The sequence below is a fragment of the Ambystoma mexicanum genome, chromosome 7p (assembly GCF_040938575.1).
Source record: "Ambystoma mexicanum isolate Mex_15411 chromosome 7p, UKY_AmexF1_1, whole genome shotgun sequence".
Lineage (NCBI taxonomy): Eukaryota > Metazoa > Chordata > Amphibia > Caudata > Ambystomatidae > Ambystoma > Ambystoma mexicanum.
In genome coordinates this window covers 693165826-693193773 of record NC_090939.1, presented here as the reverse complement: position 1 = coordinate 693193773, position 27948 = coordinate 693165826, and positions in this window count along the sequence as shown.

Sequence of the window (27948 nt, the reverse complement as noted above, 5' to 3'; positions counted from 1 at the left end):
TGTCTACACTGAGAACACTAGCCCTCTTCTTGGCAACATAGCCGCTCCACAATTTTTGATTGCGTACATGCAAGAAACTGGGTTGAGTTATCCCTCTTTGCAAGTATATGAGCATCTGGCTGAATCAGGTGGGTCTCCTTTAGCATGACTATATCTGCCTTCCCCTCTTCAAGTCCTTTAAAAGAGACCGTGTTTTTTCAGGGGAGTTCAGTCCTCTCACATTCATAGAAAAAACTCTAACGAAATCCTTCAGCTGAATATAATCCCCACATAACTTTTCGGTACCGTTTGACTGTGGTCATAAATTTCACCTTAGTGCTCCTGTTTCTGAAGGCTAGATTTTCACTGGTTACATAACAGAAACCAGATAACACCTTCATAAGTTCAACAACCTTCCCACCCCGCAACACCTCTTCTCAATACTGTAAAGGACAGCATTGCTCCAGCCCCATCACCCTTCATGCACCCCACCCACCTCTGACCACCCCCAACCTCCCCCTTCATCCAGTTTCCCATGTGCATTCTTCACGTTTTCCCTCTCCCAAATTTCATTCTCTTAGCCATTGTCATTATCCTCAAAATGTAACATATCTTCGATAATCAACCGCACTTCAATTCACTCCCTTACATAATTAACTCAGTTGTTGCCCAGTATTCACCCTTCTCCGCATCCCTGCCCATGCTCAATCTCTGCACCCTCCTTACCGCCCTTTCTCAAACATAAGGGCCTAGAGCCCCTGTGGAGGACTCTCAGTCAACTTTCGACCTGCCAACTTTAGGAATCTTGAGGCCCTCCTGCATCGAGCGAATAGTCAATGTTCTGTGACCTTGTCAAGATAGGAGTCCAAATGGAAAGATCCATCTATATATCTTCTGCTGTTGTCATAGTAGATCAGTGACCTCCTTCATATCTCTTCTGCGGGTCAATTTGGGTGACACCAGTTCATTTTAGATTTGAGCAGAACAGTCCATAAACATAAGTGCACGTTTATTGTATGTTGCTTGCATTATCTTCTCTGTAATCTGATAAGTATGCATTTTTACCACAATATCTCTTGTTCTCTCCCCCTGTCCATTTTTTAAGGTTCTTGTGCAATGAGCCCTCTCCATATCTTATTTGGTGTTCAGCTGTTGCACAGGTGTGAAAAACACCTCTGGCCTCATCATGAGTTGGGTGTAAGGCCTAAAAGTGGCAGGAATGGAATTACCGCAGCCAACACTGCTCTGTTGGATCACCAGCTGGCGCAAATATAGTCGACTGTAAACTCAGCTGGCGCTATTACAGCCGGCGGTATCTGCAGAGGCAATACAAAGCGCAATCACTGCGCATCACAAGTCCATGTACGGCAGTATTAGCGCCAAAAAACGACACTAATACTGATGAAAACATGGCGCAATTACCTCCAGCGTGTGGCTGGAGATAAATGAACGCAGGTGTCAGAAATGAAGCCACAGGTGATCCCAATGCACTCCAGAGGGCTACATAAGGCACACCCCTACCCCAAACACAGTTTACAACACCATGCTGCCACTAGCAACTGTGAGCTAGGACAGGCAGCTTCTCATGCTGCGCATGGAAGTAGAGATGCAGGACAACCAGGCCAGGGCACAGAGTACAAGGGGGAGGAGAGCCTAAGCAAGGTGTGCACTGATCGACAGGGTTCGGCCCTCACACTGGACCCTTACTGACAGCCAGTTGGTCACCCTGTACCGCCTCAACAGGGAGACCATAAATGAGCTGCTCCTCACAATACAGGTGCTCCTCACAATACAGGATGACATAGAGAGCAGGGTCAATATACAGGCAGCTGTGCCCCAACTGCTGAAGCTAGTGTCTGTCCTACAATTCCTCAGAACTGGCACCTTCCAGCACTCTGTGGCCATGATGCACAGCATGGCACAGCCCACAATATGTGCAGTGTTGGCCCAGATGCTTGAAGCCCTCCGGCGGCAAGTGCAACACCACATCTCACTGCCTACCACTCAAGCCCAGGTCAATGCCATGAAGGCACAGTTCTATGCCGTTGCCAAAATACCAAATGTGATCACAGCCCTAGACTGTTCCCATGTTGCATCGGTGCCCCCACAGGCCCACAGAGCAGTGTACCATAACCGGAAGCACTTCCACTCCCTGAATGTGCAGGTGACCTGCAACCCCAACCTGTACATCACCCACTGCTGTGTCCACCACCCTGGTTCCACCCACAATTTCATGGTCCTACGGAACAGCACACTGCCACGATACATGGCGAGGCACAGAGGACAACGGATGTGGATAGTGGGTGAGTAAAATTGCCTGCACACATGCACTGCAATGCACCTGACCAAATAGGGAGGAGGGAATGCAAATGACTACATAAAGCATGACATGACAAATCAATGCAAAAGACGTACCTGACCACCTCCGGCACCAAATATCACAGTAGAGCCCAGGGAGCATGCACACGTTGGACATACCTGGATGGAGGAACTGATGAACACATACAGTTGCAACTCCTAACACAATCATGACTACGGGTACCACAATGCAACATGCACAATTCAAAGCAATGCTGGCAAAGGGCCACATCGCATCACACAACAGCAACCGGGCCAGTGCCACATCTATGCACCCATGTGCGCCCAGCCTGCAATGCAGACCCTCTGGCCCCAGAAGCCTAGTGAGGGCCGATGGCAAACCCAGCATGCCACATGTATGGGAAAAATACACAGCCACAAGACAGCCACCATGTCAGCTGCACATGTCACCGGCAGACACCTCATATAACATCTGCGGCAAAGGAACAGGGTGCATGTGAAGTAAAAACAATGCATGATATGAGCGTACAGCATGCACGGACATTGTACAGGCCTATGCCATGAAAATGAAGCCCCGTATGCATTCACATGATGCCCTTTGCCCTGATTCTGTGTAAGGCCACACCCACACATTGCACTGTGACTGATGTCTGTGCGTCCCCCCATGCAGGTGACTCCGGATACCTACAGCTGCCCTGGCTAATGACCCCAGTGCATGATCCATAAAAATTGCATGATGTTGCCTCTAACCACGCTCACAGCAGGACCCATGTGTGCATCGAGTGTACCTTTGGCCTCCTGAAGGCACGATTCTGCTGCCTCGACCGTACCAGTGGAGCCCTGATGTAAGCTCCAGAGAACGTGGGTAGAATTGGGCATGTGTGTACCATGCTGCACAATATCTGCCTGAAGACAAATGTTCTGCTACACCCTGATGTGGACATGCCACCCCTGAGGATGAGGATGCAGTGTCTGTGACAGAGGCAAATGCACGCATTGCCAGAGATGATGTGAGGAATGGGAGACTGGCTCGCCAGGAACTGATAGACAATTTCTTCTGACACATTCACTTGGCACAAGCCATGCACGACTGTGTGACACTCACCTCTTTTTTTTAATTTTGTTTTTATTGTATACGGTTTACAAAGAAACCTTTATAGCACTAAAATCATTAATATATATCCAAGAAAGAACCATATTACAAAGCTTTACATATTACCAAAAGGGATTATTCATAGTGGACACACAAATGCTACATTGTTTTACAACTTTCTTACAGAATATATAATTTCATACGGCTTACAGTTCATAGAGCCTTATTATCACATTAGGTGCCAACATTCATAAGTATAATCAGTTTAAAAAACGAGGGAAAATCTAGTTAACAAAATCAGGTAAATTCAACTCATCTTAAGCAGCCTTATGATAGAGGAATGTACACAATCTAACATATTAACTATCTAGACATATTGCAACAAATTAGCATCAATATATACATTAAAATCTATATATAAAAAAAGCTAACTGTAAAACCAATAATTTCCTCCCAATTTGTCTGAAATGCAAGCAAAAAGAGTCACTATATCGATCCGAGATGGGTTACAAGGTAAGCAGCAACTGCATTATACCTATGTATCCCATTTTAAGGCCAATGCAGGGAAGACCCACTATACTGTATTCCGGTCATTATACACAGTCAAAGATTTAATAAATAATGCTATTGCCAAGCCCTTAGAAGTGTTCTAGATATTAATACACCAGTGCCATATATAGTTGTCGTCACCCCTGACTGCCCATTTTACAAACTTGGCCATTTGGACCGATCTCTTTTCACGTAAAGCCGGACCTGAGAGTAATAGGTGCTTCATGGTTTCAATGTCACCTACCTTCTCACAAAATCGGCAGAGGTAATTTTCTGGACCTATCATTTTCCTTCTAAATACCACCTAACGGGTTGGCAAAATGTTCCAGCATAATTTTAGAAGCATCGTTAGATAGTAACGGTTAGGGAATTGCAGGAGAAGGGCTGAAACAACCCTACGTTTCTTATGCTCCCACTCTAGATGGCTCAAGGAAGGGTAGGAATGGAATTTGTTTATGGTTACAATCCAATGCTTCTCATATAGTAAACGTTTCACCTTCTCAGGGTTTGTTACCAGTGTCTCTCTATCCTAATCAAGATCATTTAGAGATTGATCACATATATCCCACATGTGAGCCATATATTTACTAGAATCATTCCCCAATAGGCACAACATAAATACAAATACAAATACAAAGGGACTAATTTACCCAAATCAGCATAGAGTGTATTTTGCAATGGGGTAATCAGACAGCAAAAAAGGGATAACAGTCTCCATCTCACCCGGGCCTGCAGCGAGGTTATTCCTAATTCGTATCTGATAGCAGCGATTGCAATGTTGTTGGGCCACTTCAACGTCCGTCTCCACAGCCTTCCCTCCAGTGTTTCCCAGAATTTCTCTAGCTCAAAGTAGTGCAGCTCCATTCCATATGTCAATTTTGGCGCAACTTTACCTTCATAGAAACAGATCCACGGTTTAAAAGAAAAGCAGTGCTTTTTTATTTATAGTCATCATCTTCTGCTTAAGGAAAGAGTGGAGTTCACATCCTGACCGTTGGGCCATTAAATGGAAATTCTATTAGAGGACATTCTGGTACACTCTATAGGTATGCCCTGTATACTCCAATCCTGACTTTTCCTTCTCCGCCCCTTGACAACATCAAAATGCAGGTCTTCCTAGGACTGACAATCAGTCCATTTTCGGACGCAAACGCAGCAAATTTATTATTAAGATGTTGGAGGCGCACTTTGGTGCATTTGAGCAGCAGGAAGTAATTTGCATATGCCAACCATGGGATAAACAGTCTCCCAATTTCAAGTTTACCAGGCCCACTTCTGTCAAATACTCTCCAATGTCGGATACATATACATTAAAAAGGCAGGGGGCAAGGGAGCACCCCTGTCTCAAACCTACTTGGGTTGATGAGACAAGGTCCCCTCCAAGTTAAGTCGAACACAGATTCCTGCATTATTGTAAAGTGCCATTATAAGCCTCAAAAGGCCTCCTGGCAACCCCCATTTTGCCAATTTAGCCCACAGGCGTTCCGAGCAACACGATCAAAGACTGTCGACAAATCGATTGACGCTACATTGATTTCTCCACCATAACTTCCCCATGCATTATCCGGAAGTGCCCTCATTACCAATCCATACAGATTTGTGGAGTGACCTATTCTGAACCCCGTCTGGAGTTTGTTTAATCGATGGGAGGTGGACATCCACTCATTCAAATGTAATAGCAGAATAGAAGCAAACATTTTAAAATCGGCATTGATTAATGCAATGGGTCTATAGTTTCTAGCCTGATCTTTCTCACTGCGTTTATAGATAGGGACTACGTAAGCGGTTTGGAATTGCACCACTTTTTTAAAATTCTTAAATAGCAAGGTGAGGATCTGCACCCAGGCGAAATGGTAGCCCTTGAAAGCGTTATTGGTCACATAATTCAGTCCTGCCGCCCGGGAATATCTATCATTTTTAATAAGCCTCAACACCTCCTCATATTCAATACATCACTAAAGTTCTCTGTCGAACCCCCAGGGGGAGCCCACAGAGATCAGAAAAGAAATCTGATTCCGGAACCTGCAGCTCAAGGGGATGGATGCCTGAAGGCTGAGCTCCTGTACCTGCCTTCATCTCCCTGAACTTACTACAATGGCTGAGGAAAATTCAGGAAGTTCACAACCATCTAAAAGGCAGGAGGGGGGGTGAGATAAGCACTGAAAGGAGAGAGGACAAGCTGATGGAATTGATGATCAAAGCAACTACAGACATTGCTGACATTAAAGCCTCTATGTGGCTTCTGAAGACATATATAATAAACTGTCAGGAAAATTTAAAAACATGGAAGGTCATCTAACAGAGTGATGATGCTCAGAAAATGGCCATCCAGATACAGGATTTACAAGGTCAGGTGGAAAAGCTGATCCTCAAGAACTCTGAACAAGAACATTTTTCTAGGAGAAATAACATCCGGGTGGCTGGCTTTCCAGAGAATATTGAAGAAGGCTCTCCTGCAGCCTTTCTAGAAATAGCTTTGTTTAAGCTGCTTGATCTTGATCCTAAGACCTAAGAGATTGAGAGGGCTCATAGGTCTTTGGGCCCTAAACCTGAACCACAACAAAGACCCCACCACTTCATCATAACATTTTTGAGGCTCCCAGTACGAGAATTGGTGATAAAGAAGGCAAAAGAGAAAAGAGACCTGTTCTGGGGTACCCATAAAATCATGATCTTTGGAGACCTAAGCCGACGTACTGGAAAAAAGTAGAGCTTTTGCAACGGCCAAAGAGAAGGCAAATGGGAAGCATCTGAAGTATTACATGATTTACCCAGCGATTTTAAGGGTAGTATTTGATGGAACTGTGCACTTTTTTATGGATCATAACAGTGCTAGAGGCTTTCCTCACAGACTTGGATCATCAACCCATGGAGGAGGCACCTGCTGAATGCTCAGGATAAACTTCAAAGAAGAAAAGATGACTGCATTGATCCATATTTATTGTGATTTGTTATGATCTTTTTCCTTTTTTGAATTTTTGATTTAATTAATTTCTTAGTTTATTGGTTTTATTTTCTTTGGTGTTTATTAGAGAGGTTTATGGGTTAAAACCATTTTTTTCTTATTGATTTAGTTGATGCGTGTGCATTACCGTTGTTTTGTTTTGATTCGAACGCTGCGCGTGGATTTTGCTTTCTCGTCGACTTTAGAGGAAAGGACATCAATAACGTGTAATGCTTGTAGAGATCACTTCCATGTGACTCTTCTGCGCATCACGGAATGGTATCACAGAATATTGGGATGAGCCGCAGTGCTGCCTGGAGTCAGTTCCCATATCAGGATGAGGTACGCAGTGTAAGCAGCGAGGAATCTACTGAATATTGGGTAAGGTTCACTTGTGAATATGTCCAGACCTTTGCTATAATGCGAGCAGATGGGGGTGGAGTGACTGATCTCTTCCGGGAGCCGCTTGGTTAATATGCAATCTCCGGCCTATCCTATTTGTAGCCAGACTGTTGCCGTATGCGTGCATGGTGTCAATCGCGCCCCTGTAAACAAGATGTGCAAGCTAATGGCAGAGATAGGGGGCTTGTTGCCGGACTGAGAGGGATTCACAAATTCCTCAGAGGCAAAGCAGGTATCAGGCAGTGATAAGAGACATTCAACTGTCTGATCGGATTATCAGCAGTTTGTTCGAGTATGTCATGTTAACTCTACTAGGCGAACCAGCACAAGTGATAAACTGCTACTACAAATTAATTTGTCCATCTCCTACTTTCTTTGGGGCACGTCTCAGGAAAACACGTGATATATACGAAGGTGCACGCGTAGATTCAATAACTTTGATTGATATGATGGGGATGAGTGTTTTGTTCACCGTTAAGCTCAGCGTTTGCCACATTCTATTATATCAGTTCGGACCCTAATAGAAATACTTGACTATATATGATGGGTTTCAGGATAGCTCTCAACTTGTCTGCAATGTCAGTCAGGTATCACCTGCCCTTCAACTCATTAGTCTGGCTGCATTTGGAGCTATACACTGAGGCATGGTGATCTGCTTGAAAATCTTTGTGCATACACCTCATTGTAGTCATGGAAAGGCAACTATATTTAACTCCAGCGCTTTCTTTTTATGCATCAGAGGTGGAATGGGCTGGTTCTGTAAACAAACTTAAAGATGTGCTTCATAACAATGTACTGCAGCATATTTTGGGATACCTATAGGATATCTGTTCCATAACCTACTGTCACTTTCAGAGTATGCTAAACAAAAGTAAGTTCGCTACTAACATGTATACTTGGTTTACAGGAAAGGACTTTTGCAATGTTTATAATGAGTAAAATGCATTCTACTCTGTTCATTTGGTGTATACATGATAACATAACATTGTGAGCATTGCAAAACAGGGTTATTTGGTTTCATATGGGATGGAATGTTACAGTTATATTTATTATTATAATATGAGGTTAATCCATGCCAATGTGTACAGTTATAGGAATTGCAATTTTACTTAGCTGTTATCTTTAATTGATAGATAAATGGATGCATGCATGGATGCACATACAAGGTTCTTCCTAAAATCTGCACTAGGAGAGGGCTTGGAGCAAGTTATGAGGAATGGGTATTTTGTCAGAACTCAGTGTTTTTGTTTTTATTTTCAAAACATACCACTACAAGGAGTTAATGAGATTAAGGAATCATCTGTAAAGGTTCTGACAATTGTGGGAACATTGATGGGTTGTTCGTCTAAGTTGATTTATGGTTTGGTTACAATTTGGCTAATATGATCACGCAATGCATCCATGTGTTACTCTCAAAATAGAAGAGTGTTGGCGACATGGCCAGATTGGTAAAATGTTATGTGCTAATTGTGAAAGATATCTGCGAATGCTAATTGTCTTGTACATTTTCATGATGTTAGCTCATCTGAGAACCTACACTTTTAGCATAAGGAGAGGTGGAGTTCGGCTGCTTTGTGAATTTATTGTATGTGATGACTATAGGTCATTGGTGAAAGGGGTGATGTATCTTGAAGTTGGACCGTTGGTGTAAAGATCACATTTTAAATGTTGATGGCCACATAATACATTGGTTCAGTGTTTCTTAAAGGTTAACTAGAATAGAAATCAAGGGTGATATTGTTAAAAAGGGAAAGAAAAAAGGGGAAAATACATTTTTAAAAAAGAGCAAAGAGAGAATAAAAGGGAATAACAAAATTGTTACTTCATTCTCTGGGTTTAGGAGGGTTATCTATTGAGTTCAATAAGGGATAGAGGATCAGGGACCCTGGGAAATGTCACAGATTATGAGATCTGTTAGACTTTGAGAATTTGGATATCGTTTATATAGATTTGGATGAGGCAGCCTTGTGGGATAATTAAAATGTAATGTTATAGTTAATACATTTCCTGGGTTCTGGATAATAGGGAGACTGAGATAGTCAACATTTATACTATATGATGGCAGGTACAACCTAGAAGGGATTGGTTTGGAATACTGTTTTTTTAAAGAGTTTTGGAATTTAGTGTTACCTGGAGGGTTTTCCCAAGGTTCTGTTTTCTTATTATTTGCTTTGTGTTTCAATGTTGTGTCTTGTGGATGTGTGGTCTGTGTATTTGTCTTTATGTTGTTTGTATGTGTTGATACCTTACTTGGTTTTCTATTTTTGATGTCACGTGAATTTGATGATTCCTGGTACATCAATGTATGGATTCGAGAGATGGGCATTGTTTCACTCACAAGAAAGGGATGGCATGATATTCCACTTTATTGTTCACTTAGAGTAGGCCAAGATGGGGGTAAATAATCTGACCGTAGTAACGTGGAATGTGAAAGGTTTGAAATGACCTAGGAAAAGGAGGAAAGTTATGGTGAGATTATGGAGGTTCATTGTTTTTTTACAGGAAACACACTTAATGGATGAAACTAGACAATGCCTGAATACCTCTAAATATAATAAGGACCTATCGAATTGTTATTCCGAAACTTCTGGGGGAGTGAGTATTTTGTTTAGGAAGGGATTGCAATATAAGGTTGAAAAGGTAGTGATGGATGGGGAAGGTCACATGATTTTTGCTGATATAATTTACAAAGAAAAAATGATCACACTAGGTTGTTATTTATGGTCCAAGTATGCCTAGTAAAGGCTTCTTTGGTGATGTTTGGAAACTTTTGAATAAAATGCATGGTGAGATAATAATTTTAGGAGGTGATTTCAATTGTATTCGTGGTTAAAAAAACTAGATAGAGTCAGCTTGTGCAGATATACTAATGTGAATATTTGTAGGGAGTTCAATTTCTTTCTTAAAAAATTTCAGCTGGTTGACATTTGCAGGGAATTGCACCCAAATGACAAAGAATTGACATTCTTCTCCCCGGTGCACCCTTTCTCTAGGTTAGATTATATTGTAATCACCAAGACATTATTGGATAAAACTCTAGATGTTAACATTAGGAAGAGAGAAATTTCTGATCATGCACCGGTAGATCTTTGTTTGCAGATGGATGCAACCAATTCGCCTTTTAGGAAGTGGAGGTTAAAAACAGAAATATTGGAAGAAAAAGAGGTAGCAATGGATCTGTTGTCACAAATGACCAATTTCTCTGAACTAAATGAAGGTTCTGCTCGGAAAGGGGTTATATGTGATAGTTTTAAAGTGACTATTAGGGGTTTTATGATTGACTGGAATTCTCCTCTTCGAAAGAAATCTATGAAGTAAGTGAATTTATTGGAAATGAAGTTATCAGAGATGCAGAAAAAAATACGCTCGACATGGGAGGGTAAAGGACAGGTCTGAAATGAACCAGACTCGGGAAAAATTGGCAAATGCAAATTATTTGATGGCGCAACAGGGTCTTTTTTTTACGCGACAAAAATACTTGGAGGCTGGTGAAAGAAGTGGTACGTTGTTGGCGAATAGATAGAGGGATATGCAGGGAGGGACATTTGTTCAGGGAATTCAGGATGAGAATGAACAGTTAGTGTGGAAGAGTACTGACATTTGTTCAAGTTTTAGAGATTACTACAAAAAATATATACAGAAGAAGAATCATTAGCCAGACCAGATTTAGAAAATCTATTTGAAAATATTCCTATTAAAGCATTGTCATCAGATGATACCAATATGTTAGAAACAGACATTGGAGTTGATGAGGTTCTAATGGCCATTGGGCATCTGCAATTAGGGAAATCTGCAGGTTTGGAAGGGTTACCCATTGAGTTCCATAGAAATGTGATACTTTTTTGGCTCTGATTTTATACGACTTGTTTAATTCTTTTTTAAGAGGGGAAGATCTTTGTCGATTAATGACTGAGGCCATGATTACTGTGATACCGAAAGAAGGAAGAGATAGCCTAATTTCTTTATTAAATGTGGATGTTAAACTTTTTACAAAAGTATTAACAAATACATTGAGTGGTTGCATTGGGAAAATCATTCATGAGTCTCAAGTAGGATTCATGAGCGGTAGATCCGGTTATGATAACATAAGGACATTGGTAGACATAATAAGTCTTTATAGCAATACACGCGTTGATGCTGCCTTGGTCTTCATGGATGGTGAGAAAGCATTTGACAGAGTGAATTGGGACTTTCTAGATTTTACTATGGAAAGAATGCGATTTGGAAATAGATACATAAAGGTGATTTGTTGTCTTCAAAGCTCCGCATCGGGGCATGTTTGGGTTAATAGTGTAATGTATGAATCTTTTCGTCTTAGCAGAGGTACGAGACAGGGATGTCCTTTATCACTTTTTTTGTTTAACATTGCTTTGGAGCCCTTGGGAGCATTGATATGAAGTGAACAGAGATTACATGGCCTGAATTTTGGGACAAAGGAAGTGAAAGTACTTTCTTATGCGGATGATATGGTGGTGGTACTCTCAAACCCTGAGAGGAGTAGCATGGTTCTTAAGGAGATACTTGAAAAAGTGGGCAAGTATTCAGGTTACAAAATCAATTGGGATAAAATAGAGGTGTTCCCACTTTCAACGGCAGTTAGGAGGGGGGATTTTGTAGGATGTAATTGTAGGTGGTCTGAAGTGTATGTGAAATATTTGGGGATTTTTTCTGATCAAAGATATGCGAAAAATGGTTGAGTTTAATGTAACTAAGCTGTTGGATACCCTTAGGAGAGATATGAGGTAATGGTCAAGATTAGATTTAGGGATTTTGGCGAAAATTAATACGATCAAAATGTCACTTCTACCTAAGATCGTATATGTTATGCAGTCGATTCCCCTTAATTTTTCTAAAAAATTGCTTAAAGAACTTGATCAGGTTTTTCAGGATTTTCTTTGGGGTGAGAAGAGGGCTCCTAAGATTCTGAAATACATTTTGATACGGGACACAAAGGAAGGGGGTTTGGATATCCGGATTTGGAAAAGTATTATAGAGGTTTTATTTTGAAGAAAGCAGCCCTATACGCGAATGTAGAGTTAGAAGAAGAACCAATTTGGTTGACTATAGAAAGGTAAGCCTTGTTGCCATTCCGTTTGGAAAATATCTTTTCAATGGTGAGATTGCCTAAAGGGTCTACTAAGATACCGACTGTTAAGGTGACTAAAGACTAAATGTCATGGTGGATACTTAACTTCAATGGTAATGTGTTTTTGAACCATAATTCGTCAATTTGGTATAACCATGCTTTACAAATAGGAAACAGATTTCTATGCTGGTGAAGCTGGATTTCGAAGGGGGTGTTGTCATTGGGTGATTTACTGCGGGATGGGCGCTTGCTGACCTTTGAGGAGCTTCAAGAAGTATTTCATTTAGGTGGGAGGGGAAAGGAATAGATATAGGGAATTAGAAAGTCTTTTGACTCAGGTTTTCAGTATGTTGACTATACCACTAGAGAAGGAGCCAGCAGCTAGAACATGTTTTGCATATCGCCACGTAATGTATCTACAAATGTAAAACTTATGCAACAGAGTGATTCAGTGATGGAGTCTTGGAACAATTTGAAAAAGAAATGGGAAATAGATTTAGGTTGTGTAGTTAATGATGATGCCTGGAAATATGTATGGCGGGTTGTGTGCTATAGTAAGATGGATATTAAGTTACGGCTTGTTCATCAGAAGGTTCTGGGGAGATTATACTGGACACCAGTAAGAATGTCTGCTTTGGGATTAATAACTGAAGATTTTTGTTGGGGATGGTGGAAAGAGAGGGGACATTGAGCCATATGTTATGGCATTGTCCAAGAGTGCTGCCATTTTGGCGAGAGGTACTGGATAGGTTGGATATCACTTTGTCAATTTTGTTTCCAAGAGAGCCGTTTCAAGTTTTGTTTTTAGCGAAAAGTGGGCGCTGTTTGAAGGCCTGCTTATATGGAGTTTGGATAGATAAGATTTGAGTGATAGCAATAAAACAGATCTTGAAGGTGTGGCTGTCCAGGGAAAAAAAAACGACAGTAGAAGAGTGGATTAATGATGTGATTGTATTATCTGAATTTGAATTGGTTATGTTTAAGAAACAGGATAAGGAGGAAACTATTGGTCCTTATGGAAGTCTTTCATTGATTTGTATGGTAGTGGAGTGCATAATGAAGGTCATGATGAATATGTTGTTTTAATGGGGTCGGTAGTGCTATTAGTCGTTTTTTATTTGAAATGTTATATATGTTGTGGTCTTTCTGTCTTGTCTTTTTGTCAATGTTTTGGGGGAGCTAGATAAATCTTGTACAAAATATTTTGTTTTTCATTTTCTTTTTCTTTTCTTTTTGAGGATATGACTGATGTATAATATAACTGTGGTAAGGTTTAAAGGTTTTCACTGTATTCATTTTCTTGTATTAACATCTTACATGTATTTTTTGAAATCAATAAATAAAGATGAATAAGAAAAAGAAAGAAAATCTACCCATTGAGCGTCAGAGACCGCGTTCAATTGGCTAACAATTACTGTGAGGTCTTGGTCATTGATCAGTGCCCAGAATGCTCTTAAGTCTCTTTTCACTACAGTATGCAGCATAATTTCAGCATCCTTTTGCAGCATTGCTGACTTTCTAGATCTACAATAATTGTTATACTTTGTTTTACTGATTTAATTCTGATATTTCTTTGTGATTGGTCCCAGCCAGAGCCGCAAATAGATCTCAACTTTCGATGCATGGAAGCTTTCTCAAAGGCTAGCTGCTGATCAAAAACATATGTGTGTTTGTAGCTAGCAGCACCTAGCCTCAACTTAGGGGTAGACTTATCGAACAGGTCGCCCAATACATTTTAAAATTTAGAGGATGTGAAAACATGAAGTTTCCATTCCAAGGAACTGGAGCTCATAACACTAGTTAATTCATTATTTTCTAGGAGTCCACCTAATCCCTTTACCTTGTCCCGCTATTCGCAGGTTGACTAAGTCCCCTTTAAGTGTCTTATTGACAAATATATTAAAGTCCACTTTCATGACACCATGGTCACTCCACAGACTGGTGAAGAACTTAACACCTTTATTGTAATTTAAAGAGAGAACTTCCACAAATATATAATCTATGGTTGAGGAACTGTCTCCTCTGTGCCATGTCGGAATAGTCGGATTTGCAACATCTAGCTCTCCATTCAGACACACCAAGCCCAATGACTCAAGGGAGAGGTTCCACATTTTCCCCCAATATAGCTTGTGCCCTCCATTCGTCCCGCCTGGCAATTTCTCGCCTAAATGAATGCCTCTTTTCGGCTTAATCGGGTACGAGACAACATAAAAAATGCCTGGATTACTCCTTTATTGAAGAAACTCAATCTGTGTCCATTACAATCCAATTATAGACCAATCACCAATACCACCTTTTTGTTAAAAATCTTAGATCGAGTCACCTATAATCAAATCTCTATATTTTTGGAGCAAAATCAAACTCTTCATAATTATCAATCAGGTTTCCGTATCAACCATGGAATAGAGACGGCTCTTTTTGCCCTTAAATCTCGCCTTCTACAAGGTATGGATAATGGCACATTGTCCTCCTTATGATTTTGGATTTCTCAGTGGCCTTCGACCTGGTGGACCATACCATTCCATTCTGTCCACCAGACTAAGGGACAATTCCTAATTTCTCTGAGGAGGCAATCCAATGGATATCTTCTTTTTTGAATGATAAACAAGTTAGGGTTGCAAGTGAGCTGGTTTGAAGCCAGTCCCATGACACTCTTATATGGTGTTCCACAAGGAGCTTGTGTTTCACTGTGCATTTACAACATTTTCATGATCCCCTTCTTTCAAATGTTGGAAGAAGAGGGATCATATTTGCTAATTACGCAGATGATACGCAATGCGTCCTGCCCATCTTGGGTTCTTATCAAGAGGATGAAACCTACATCAATAAAATCTATCTGAAAATTCAAAACTGGATGGTCACAAATGGGCTAGCCTTAAATAGTGACAAAACAACACTTCTATTAGTTGGCACAACAAGCAAACTGAGAAATTTGCTTCTGACTATAAGAAATTCAATTTAGACAATTATGTCATCAAGATCCCGAATAAGATGAAGACCCTAGGTATTTACCTGGACAAACACCTGAATATGAAGGCTCAGGTTAATAGTCTGATCTCATCATCCTCATATTTTATCAAACTTTGTCACCATCTGCGCCCAATCATATCCGAAAAGAATTTGGAAACTCTGGCTAGGGCCATCATAGGATCCAAACTGGATTATGGTTGCAGCCTGCTAGTAGGCATTCCGCAATCAGAGATTCACCGCCTCCAGGTGATCCAAAATGGTGCAGTTAGAGTGGTCAAAGAGCCCCAGAGAAGAGACCATATATCTGAGGCAAGAAAAAGTCTCAATTGGCTCCCGATTAGAGCAAGAGTGTTGTTTGGGCTTCTTCTTATTACCCATAAATGTATTATGGGCCAAATGCCAACCTACTTGACAGAAGCCATTGTCATCGAACATAATACCAGGGCCTTAAGATCAGATAAAGCCAACCTTCTCAACACTCCTCGCAGCAATTCCAATAAGGCATGGCAGGGGGCCTTTGGCCTGGCAGCTCCTTTGGCATGGAATGCTCTTCCACCTATGCTAAGAACATACCATCGACAGAACTCTTTAAGAAGCAGTTGAAGACTCTGCTATTCTCGTAGAGGTTTTTCTGTCTCTCTTTTTTATGTTCCTGCTGATAAGTCTATGATCTTTTTCGTTTCTCCCTGTATGCTTTTTATGTATGTATATTTGCGCCCGTCAGCCTTCGGGTACCAGGTGCGCGTTATAAATTCCCAAACATGAACATAAACATCAGTATAAGACCCATCATGCGATAAACGGCAATCTGAATTAAGATCACCTGCAAAAATGATTCTACCATTTGGGACAACACCTTGCCAGACCTGGACCAAGTTTGTTATTATTTCCAGGAATTCACCCAATTCCCCTACGCCAATAGATGTAAATCATGAGGATATGGCGTTTTCCCACCGAGGAGGAGGCTATAGCACAAGGATCCCCAATGGTAGGTTAGGCACCATCCTAGATGAAAAACCTAAGGTCCCCTTGATAACAATCATGAGGCCCACTGATGGTCTCCCTCCCTTATTATATTTAGCTGTTTGAGAGAAAACCTCATAACCATCTATAGAGAGATTTACTAAGTGCCACGTTTCATGTACAAAAATACAAGTACTTTCTTTCAACATGGCAGTGGTTTCGGGATTTCATAGGAGATGTAGGATCCCCCCAGTGTTCCATGACAACAGCTTCAGGTATATGTCCTCCTCTGTCAACCCTTTAAAAGCGATATTTACCATAGGGCTATCTTCTCCACATAGGGTCTGCATTTTGAGCCCAGTCTTGGTTCTGTTTATTAGAGCCTCTGATCTGTTGCCTCTCTTGCCATGAAGTGTGTCTATCAGGATGGAACACAACCTTCAAATTCCCATCATAGTCAGAGGTTTTATTCCCAAAGGGTTCTTGTTTTACCGCAAATATTTTAACTGCAAATCCTAACACTCACCTCTAATGATGAACACCACAATGACACAATCAGGAATGTCCTCACATTGATGAAGTTCAACAGTTCTAATTACATGATGGGCACCAACTATCCACCCTCCGACCATCAACTGCCCAGCACACTATTCCCGTCCCACCACCACCAACTCCCCAGCACACTATCCCCCTACCCCTCCCACCATCAACTCTCCATCACACCATCCCCCCTCCCACCACCAACTCCCAGCACACTACCCCCATCACCAATTTACCAGCACACTATCAGCACACTATCCCCCCTCCCACCACCAACTCCCCAGCACACTATATCCCCTCCTCCCTCCCACCAATAAACTCCCTAGCACACTATCCCCCTCCCCTTTCCGACCACCAATTCTGCAGGACACTATCCCCCATCCCCCTCCCATCTCCCAACTCTCCAGCACCGCCACTCATGGCAAACAGTGATCTGGCACCCAATTGGCTCTGGGACCGGCGCCTGGGTGTACTCTGCTGCAACATCTCAGTGGGTGTCGTAGAACTGGAGTCTATTGAGCCTGGTCCCTGGATGGGCTGGAGTGTGTCCTCCATGCTCTGGCGGATGGCCTCCGCAAAGGCCTTGCTGGGCCGTGGAATCTCATAGCGGTCGATCCACCTAGGCGTAACATGTGTGTGCCTTTGTGGGGTGGTGGTGGTGGCTGACCTTGAGGCCCTGGAGGTACAACTTCTAGATGGGCCTGCCCCCTCGTCCTTCTCTGATGCCTCTGGTGATGCGTGAGCACCTGTAGGGGACATATGCATTTTTGTGGCTATGGTTCTGCCACGTGTGTTGGCATGCAAGACACATTTGCTATGGTACAGAGTGGGACCCCACACATTTGGGCAAATGGCCATGGTTGGTCATGGGACATTGCATGTGGGCACAGCATTGTGGGAATGGTTGGTACAATATGTGTGTGACAAATGGCTAGTTGGCCTTTGGCCTGTGTGTGGCAGAGCATGGTGTCCATGGTGGGGCAGCTGATGTATAGCTTGTATGCTTGTAGTCCTTCATGCCCCCACATCCCGTACCTGGGTGGCCCACACCTTGTGGGAGTGGGTGTGGTGGCTTCCTCGATGGCACTGCCATGGCTCTATGGGGCACTGCTGTGCAGCCTGCAGTGTTGCACTGTGGTGTACAGTGATTGGCTAGCCATGCCCATGTCGGTGTAGGGGGACATGTACTTCCATGTGGCTCGTCTGCCATGCCAACATGGGATGGGACCAACATGTTTGTTGTGACTGCTACACGGTGTCATGGTTGCTCACGCAACACTATCCCGCTGGCACAGGGTGCACCAGCAGGGGTATGGTGTGCATGCTGGCACAGGGTGCACCGGCAGGGGTATGGTGTGCATGGAACTTGAATAGGCCACTTGCCACCCCTTCCCACTGCTGTTATGCTCAGGGGTATCCTTGGCGCCCTGGCCCATGGCTGGTGTGGAGGGTGGCTGGTGTGGCACCCTGTCACTATATCCTGATTGGCTTGCCCAACTTCTGAGTCTGCTGACATGTGTCCCTGTCCAGTGGGGTGTCTTGTGCTAGGCTGACATTTATGCATGCACTTATGCTGGTGGGGGGGTTGAATCACCTCCTGCCTCCTAGCTGCTGGCACCCACCTCTGCCACTCCGACTCCCTCAATGCCCTCCATGTCCAGGACCGTGCGGCACTCCTCCCAGGCAACGAAGACCAGTGGTTCTACGGTACCACCTTCAGTTGCCAGTGACTCCTGGTGGTGTTGGGACAGGAGTCCACGGACCCTGAGGTTATTCCTGCGCTTCCTACAGTCCTCCCCATCCTGGGGTATGCTGACCGCGGCAATTACCTTCTGGCAGATGGCATGGCTGTCTGCTCTGGCCTGAGGTTTCACACTGCCTACTGCCATATAGCTCCTCACACTGGGCAACAACCTTATCAGTGCGGACCACCAGTTCTTCCTCACTGAACTTTGGTTTCCTTAATCGATTTTCAGGCACCTTGCTTCGGGTCCTCTCCTGTGACATGTTGGCTTGTTTCCAGGTCCGAGTGGCTGCGGGAAGTGGAAGATTCTGGATGGATTGAGTTTTTCAAGATGGCCGCAATTTCTGGCAATTTCTGCCGGTGCTAATAGCCAATATTGGAATGGGGCATGCATTCATGCCAGATTGTGATGCGGCACTGATACCGCTGTACAACCCGGCAGTAACACTATTTCCGATCAGCGGAAATTGCACCTAAATACTGCTGGACTCGTGATGAGGCCTCTTGTGTGAAAAACACGCCTTAATGTTCTGCCCTTCGGCATCTTCCTTCAAAGCTTTCATGAGTATGTTCTCTGTCTGCAGGTGATTCTCCATGCCTCACAATTATCAAGCAGGGCCTTCACTGGTGATTCTAGCGTGCTGATGCCTCTTTGCAGGGTGCCACTACTATGCCTGAGCATTGATACATCTGCCTCACAGACCGACATTCTCGCTCCTTAGGACCCAAATACTTTTGTGTTTTCTTGAATGGCAGCAGTAAGCTCATTTTTTAAGGATGTCATCTGTCCTTTCAGAAATAGTTTAAGGTCATTTTTCAGATCCAGCAGTTAGAGTGCTCTCTTGTTAAGGGGGGCATGTTCCCCTCTTGACCTTCCAATTGCTGGGTGGTGATCTGTTTTGTTTGCTTTTCTGGCAACTGGCTTTCACTCTCTGTTTTTCAGGAGGGACCCAGGCCCCAGAGTAGATTCTTCTGTTCCTCTTGTTTTGCCTTACTTATGGAGGCGGTCCTTCTTCTTAGCAGCCACAGCCAAGCCCAGATTCTAAACCCTCCTTCTGTTCATTCACTGCCCTTATCTGTGCAGTGCATTTGTGGTGCTTTCCAAACAGTGCAGGTGAGGCTGGGAAGTTCCTCCGTCTCTGCATTGGTGGCCCATCAACTCCCTTTGACTTAGGAGTGCAACATGACTCACCAGGACTCCAGCACAGGAGGAATCGGGGACCATGGATTTGCTGCTTACCTTCAGCATATAGATTCGACTATTTTGCTATGTCCACTTCGGTAGGAGTTGCAATCATTGGTTCCCTCTGCATTGTCCACAAGGCTTTCTGGGGCCTGGGTCCAAAATACATCCAGCTATCCCTCCGCAAATACCTCCCCTCTCGAGCTCTTCACTCCTCTGCCTCTAACTCCCTCAGGATCAGTCGTTTTTCAAAGAAATGAGCTGGGGTAGATCCCTGTTTTCGGCTGGGGCCTCCCTCTGGAACAGCCTCCCTGCCACTCTGAAACTTGAGGAGAACCCTCTCCGGTTCCGGAAGCAGCTTAAGACCTTCCTCTTTGCTTCTGCCTTTGCCCCCACACTCCCCTGGTGATCTGTTCTATCTCGGCACTGTGCAGTTGGCCACACTCTGTCTTCCGGGCCCAGGTACCTGCTCACCCTGCCACCCTCCCGCACTGCCGCTGGGGCACCCCTTGCACTGGGGTATGTATCTGTACCCATGCAGTCCCCCTTTTTTTCTTCCTGCACTTATCAGACCTAGCCTGTCTGCTGCCTTAATCCCAGCACTTGCCACTTGCTGGCTGCACTACCACTGTTTGTTGCCTTTATTATTTATTTATTATTATTTATCTGTTCCTCCTTTGCTCCGCACTTTCCACTTCTCCCCCTTCCATACACTTTTCCCCTCTCCCTCTCCCATGCACTTGCACATTCTCAATGTCACTGGGCCTAGTAATTTTGTTGTTTTGTTCTCCCCTGTTCCGATCCCTTGCCTTGTCGCGCTCTGAAACACTTGTGTACAAGCTCGAAAGAAATAAAATAGCAATTCTCCCCACAAAGCACAGATTACCATGCTCCTGAGATCATCTACCCCTTTTCTGTCACATGGGTGCAGTGGGGAAGCATGTAAGCCTGATGCCCGCACCCCGACCGGCCATTCTCTGTGTCTCTCCCAGCCGACTGCTTAGAAATAATGGCCGCTTATTTCACTGTGTCTCCTGTGTCTCCGCCATCATCTGGTGTGGGTTGGGGCTCATATTCAATTTAATGCACTCAAGCATGTTGTCCCTGCCACAAGTAATCCTGGTATTAATCTAATTGTGAAGAAGAGGTGCACATCAAGGGTGCCGATTACATCTGGCCATGGTTCCCTGGTCTATTTGAAGAGTGGGGCTGGCTTTCAATATTTCCCACGATAAAGGTCAGGGACTGAGTTACCATTTACAAATGCTTCATTCCACTGTTATATTTCAAACGTTTTAGCACAATAAAACGGGTTTTGGAGCAGTACATTTTGTACAACAATTTGAGCAACTATTGATCTTTGAAAACTACTAAAAAGGAGAAATCTGTCCCTACTCTACACTATGCAATCAATCTGGCATATAAGTCATTTACCTAAAAACCAACATTGATGGTAGACCATGCAGGAGACAGAGCATCATTGTATCAGCTTTTTATGTGCCAAACATTACTAAGAGGAATTTCTTATAAGGCTATTATAGCTCTTGTTTATTCACCAACAAAGCAATATGTTATTGGAGCATTTGTGTTGGGTTACCGTGGGTATCTAAAAATTCCTTTATGGCGGGACAATGAACCGCCATAAATTGAGAAAGGGTTGTTATCCTGGGGAATAATGACCCCTGCCAAGGTCTAAAAGGCTATTCGCACATGGTGGTATTAGCAAATCATTTACTGGAGTTTTTGGGGTGAAGTAAAATACTTTAGTTTAATGATGAGAATGTACATCGACAAACTCAGTAAATTAAATGTGGTTTTATTTGGTAGTATGTATTACAGCAATAAGCATTTAATTTCAATTGCAAAGTTGAATAAACTAGAGAGGGTTTGACTTGAGTATGGATTCAGGGTCATGTACAAGTAAAAGGTTTCTTTGTAAGAAAGTGAAAGCATTTTCTCATTGTTAAGCTTTCTCTTTGGTATGTGAAATAAGACGCCACAGTGAAAAAACAGCCCTCCTCCTAGAGAGGAAGTGTCTGGGTGAATGACAATTTGCCTGGAAATTGTATTATTGTTTCCTTGCCTGCTTCTGAAGTCAGAATGTTCAGAGTGCAGTCAATACCATTAGGTATTGGCTGCACTCTGAACATTCTGATTGATTGAGATATTGTTTCTCTGGGATTTGTAATACCAACTTTATAAGTTCTTCTCTACTTGGGAGTATGATGCTTATGCTGATGAGGTCAGGGAGTAGCTATCTAACACAGAGAAGTCTGCTGAATCCCCTCATAACTTGCCTTTTCTCCATTGGAAGATCCTTAGTCTTTTGATGAGATTTCTACTGACATCAGAGGAACAGGAAAGGTAACGTTCTGGGTCTGGATGGGTTTTCTATTAATTTGTTAAACCTTTCATGAATTTGTTTTTCAGTTTCCTATCTGAATTATTCTATGTTTTCTTCAACCTGAATAAAAGTGTTTTTTCAGAGCCTTTGTTTATGCCGATTCCCAAGCAGGATAAGGACTCTTCTGTCATAGGGAACAAAAGTTGAATGCAGATTATACAATTTTGCCTAAGGTACTGTGGGGGCAGACCCCTAATTACCTCAGCCCGATCCGGTTCCTCCACCTGAGGAACGAGTGCACGTTTTGTTCATAAAGCAAGGTTTATTGTACAAAAATATGAGGAGCAGTTGGATAGTCCAGTGAAACCAAACCAACTCAAGTCTCAACAAACTACATCAATTGATACATTTGTATACATTTTAGCAACAGTTAAAACACTCAAATATTTTATTACCACCCACCCCTTCAAACATGATTGGTCAAAAGAACTTCCAACTTTTCCAAATTCATGCTTTTCCCATTGGTCATCGACAATCTTTACAATCATCTTCAAATCATAGTCAAAGTCTGCCTTTGCTGGGGTTTGGTCCGTGGTAGGTGTGTCGAACGGAAATCATATTATACCCTCTAGATCATATGTATATATATTGGCCTAGGCCAAGTCACTCTGCGAGGAAATCCGCGTTGCAAGGTCCTGACCTTAGATCAGTGTTAGCCGCTGTTTTAGGTTCATCCGCCATTTTAGATTCTCACTCTAAATTCACCCTGTGTTCTAAGATGGTGGACAGTGTCGTTTTGAATGTAACATGGCCGTCTTGACCTCTGTGTACAAGTTAATGTGTAAACTGCCCGCAGGCCAAATGTTAGGGTCATGTACTGAGACCTTGTCCTTCGTTGACCTGTGTATAGAGGATTACCTGTATCAACAAAGCTAATCCATGAACATATATCATCACAATACTGTTTGAGCATCTAATGTGAATACTTGTTTAACTATATTGTATAAATGTGTATGAAGGCTCAATATGAAATCCAAAGACACACTGTTGCCATTGTAACTTGTTGGCGAATGTATTAAGGATAACCCCTAAATGTATGGATGCATAAATTAGGAACAAACTCGGCACAAACCCTAGATCCGAGATTCATTAACTTACAAGTGAGTTGGACATCATGTTTTGGATTGTATAAAAGGTGCGACTATTCTGATGTACAGTCCCACTCACTGAACACACCGAACAGGGCTGGTATTCGCTGTGTTGTACTGAGGGTCTGATAGCTATCTGTTGCTTTGTCCTTTGAAACTGTTCAGTTGTAGAATAAAGATCTGTGTATCTTTTGAACCCGCGTTTGGTATATTTTGGTGTATTTCCTTTTGGGGTACTCAGCCTCGATATCTTCTTTTTGCTTTCACAGGTTGTGACATCATGGTGCAATGAAACATTCACATATAACATAATTCATTACTTAGTAACAACTAACCTAGAGCCTTTAACCTTAAGTAGGATTTCACATGGTCCGAGCGGATATCTTAGCAATAAGAGGAAGGGCTGAACAAACAGGTTTCTCTTTGAACTTCTGATTGTGATCTCATCCACCCCAGACTCCTGGATCCTCTTAAGACATTTTAATGTATGTGACCACTATTCCAACATATACATACTCTAGTTTCAACATGTGAAAACAACTGAACCCTCGGATACCCTGGTCTTGGACCCCATCTTTATTGTTAGCCCAAACAAATGGTCAATCCCCTCTAGGTGACTTCAATGCAATAAGCAAGATCACATCTGCTTGTTACGGAATTGTTAAACCATAAACCTTCGTCCTGTTCACAAGATGACCTTCTATTGAATGACTCATTCTTCCTCCGTCAACCCCCAACCCCAAAAACCAGAATGTCCCAGCTACCTAAAATGCATTGTGTAACTGCAAAGCCTGAATAAACTCACAAAACCCCACTGCATGCAGATTTATATAAACTCCTTATTAAACTTCCTTCAAATGTTTCTCTATGTGATCAATCCTCCTTTTATACATATTTCTCTGTGCGTTCGTTTTATAAATATTATTCCTTCACTACTGCGGGGTCTTAGGACAGGCTCCACTCCGCATGCGGATTGAAATCCTCTCTGTCTCCCATTTTCCTTGTGTTGCCAGCACCCTGTGGGTAGATCGTGTCCATGTTGCATTTGTGATTTTAACATTTTATCTTTCTATGCGTGTGCAAATCTAATATGTATCAATTCTAGACAAACAGTAACACTACAGAGTAACATATCCTATCCATAATTTACTACACTCAATACATACGATATTGCAACATGGCGCCCATTTCCCCATCACCCCCAGTCATCAATATGGTGCGCGCAACATGAACCCCTCATAATCATGGGGACCCTTCCTGAACACCACAACGGTACTTTCATACAGACTTAAGGGCTTTAAGCTTTTTCTGATCTAATCGATTTTTATCAAGGGCAGAGCAGGGTCCTCCAATATTTGTCTTATATCTAGCATCTGTGATTTCGCTCAATCTGTGTTTGAGTACTTTGCTTGGGTTGATTGGAATGCAGAGAAGGTATTCGATAGGGTGTGGTGGAGCTGGCTTATGGAATCTATGAGATTGCATGTACTGGGCAAACATGTCTTGTGTTTCATTGGTATCCTCATTTTTCCTATAAGGCCGAGTTTCTGTTAATTATTCCATTTCAAACTCTTTTTCGCTGATCAGGAGATGCGTCATTGATGCACACTCTCTCCATTCTTATTTGTCCTATCGATTGAGCATTCAAACTGATTGCAGAATCTCGGGTATCAAGATTAATGGGTTTTAGCCTGAACTTTTAGCTTATGCTGAGGACATCTTTATGTACTTATTGAGACCAGTCTCTCCTATTGGGAGTTTATTTGCTTGTGTCCATTTCTAATCCTCAGTTACTGCTTATAAGTTGAACATACCTAAGTCCAAAATGTTTCCCTTTACTAATTGTATTACTTGGTGGTAAATGAAGAGATGTTTGTTGGTATGGATTGGACTGAGGAACATAGTAACTATTTAGGCATAAAATTCACTAATAGCATTCTTTTTGCCATCCAACTTAATACTGAACCTATTCTGCATAGTGTGAGAATTCTGGGGAATTTGGCCCTTTTTCCTTAGAGGGAGCCACCCTTTTGAGGCTAGGCAGGTGAGCCCACTCAGCAAAACCCTCTCTAGGGGTTTGAGAAAGCAGGACCTCATTGTGAGTGACTAGCACAGCCGGCTCCAGCACAAAAGGGGGTGAAAGCGCTGTCTGCCAGACGAGGAAGCGTGCAAGGCTTAGATGTAGAGGCTGCGTAAGCTGGACCTGGAGGTGTGAACTGGAGGAATGACCAGGTACAGAACATGGTGGGCCCGGAGCACACGAAAAGACGCTGAATTCAGGGACAAAGGGAGGACTGGGTCCTCCACTCCCAGACCACGAGCCACCAAGAGAGAGAGAGCCGAGACAAGCAGAACAGGAAGACCGCTAGCATCCAGTGCAGAAAAGCAGCAAGCTGTGCAGAACGCTGCTTTTGCTTATGAGACGGACCCTCACTGGAGCAAGCGCCACAACCCAGCCAGTACGTGGACTGCCCAGGTTGGAGGGAGGAGAAGAGAGAACCAATGGGGAAGAGGGAAGGACTACCCTAGTCCCACCCAAGGGTCACAGGGACCTGAGTGACAAGAGAGAATAAGACAAGTTGAAGGGATATGGGAGCCAGAGAAACTCAAACAGCACAAACCTCCAGAAGGTTCACACGGACACATAAAAACTAAGAGAGCCAAAAGGAGAGGGGTCATAGGAACCCTAAAGAACTAAGTGAGATATTGGGTCAGGACAACCCAATGAAACCACACGGGCATGATAAGCAGAGTGAAAAGCAGATATCAAGGGAGCACAGAGGCACCCGACAGTTGGTTGAAGTGGGGGAAGATAAAAAGGTTGGTGTAAAGGGATCAGGAAAATATCCCTGCACCTAAAGAAGTTTGGACACTTAGTTTTGTCAGGAACTTGAAACTTATTGTCTGAACTTTGAGGAGCTTTTGATAGACTGACAAGAACTATCGGCTTTGAGTAGAACTGTTATTTACTTCTTACCATTGGATCCAGACCCAGGAGGGATTCCTGGGACAGCCAGAGATACCTTTGTGAAGAACCAAGAATGCAGGGCACTCAACATATTTTTCTTTTATGTTTTTGCTAAGTGGTAGGGCCACTTTAGTGGATAGGTTTAGACTAAGCACACATTTTTATTTTGACTTTAGACGAGGAGCGGAGTGACAGCAGAGTGTCAGCACTTCCTCGCACTGTGTTTCCTTCTGCTATGGGAGAAAGTATGTTCTCGCTGTCATTTTTGCGGCTTGGCAAGAGCATTCAAAAACTGCACCCACATCGCGGAGCGAAATGTAGTGACAGCAGAGTGTCAGAAGTTCCTGGCAGTGTGTTTCCTTCTGCTGTGGGGGAGAGTCTGTTCTCACAGTTTATTTTGCGGCTGGGGAAGAGCATTCAAAAACTGCACCCACATTGCAGAGCAAAGCGGAGTGACAGCAGAGTGTCAGCATTTCCTGGCAGTGTGTTGCCTTCTGTTCTCAATGTTGGTTTGTGGCTCGGGAGGAACATTCAAAAACTGGACCCACATTACAGAGTGAAGCGGAGTGACAGCATAGTGTCAGCAGTTCACGGCAGTTTGTTTCCTTCTGCTGTGGGAGAGAGTCGGTTCTCGCTGTTTTTTTGCAGCTGGAGAGGAGCATTCAAAAACCTCAACCACATCGCAGAGCGAAGTGGAGTGACAGCAGAGAGTCAGCAGTTTCTTGTAGTCTGCGGCAGGGCCACCGAAGGCCGCTCTAGATATGACTCCATCAACTCCCATACCGTGTGACCAAGCTCAAGACCAAGAGCAAGATCAAGATCCGAGACTGGACCCGGACTAGTGGCAGGAAGTCAGTAAGAGCCTGAGTGTGGAGGGGGGAGTTTTTGGCCTGGCGTGCTCATCATCACAAATAGATCTGGACCAGGCACTGGCCAACAGTTTGCCACCACAAACAACAAATGATTTAATTGAAATGGAGGTGGCGGGGGGGCTCAGTTCCCCCCAGTGGCCTGTGTGGCAGAAGTAATAGTAATGGCCTCCACAGCAGAGTACATTTTAAAACATGGCCCACCTGCATATATTACTCCCACTTTATCTTCAACTACGCTGGAACCACAGTGTACAGTTGCAAACATGGTTGGGGCTAAGAGTGGGAGGAGACAGGTATCTCGCTGCAGGTGGTCCCGGACTAAAGGATGTGGACACAAGTTGAAATCTGACCTGCAGTGTGACGCAAATCCGAGGGCCCAGTGGGTCCAACCTCTTCAAAGTGACGCCTCGCTCCGCCTGGCATCGAGGGACATATTGATGGGTTGTGTAGTAGAGGGTACTTCAGAGGAGCTCAGTGCAGAGCGACAACATACCTTTGCTAGTAGACACAACATTTGGCAAACAAAATGTAGGGATACCTTGGGGGTACTGGAAACCTTTACATTTAGATATGGATTGGGGATCCAGACTTGCAAGGAAGCTCCCTCCCATCTAATCGCTTCTAGAAGCCTAACAGAACCAGTTATAGGTGGGTGAGGTGTACAGTTGCAGTGACCAGCCCTTCACCCGCAGAAATTATTGGACCCCTGGAAACCAAAGGGCTTGGGAATAAGTGTGATGGGTGGGGTGCCTAGAGTTGATTATAATAACTCGAAACCAAAAGTTGTCAGGACTTCGGCCTGAATGGTCAGGGACTCGGGGATCTTTAGGACACAGACCTGCTT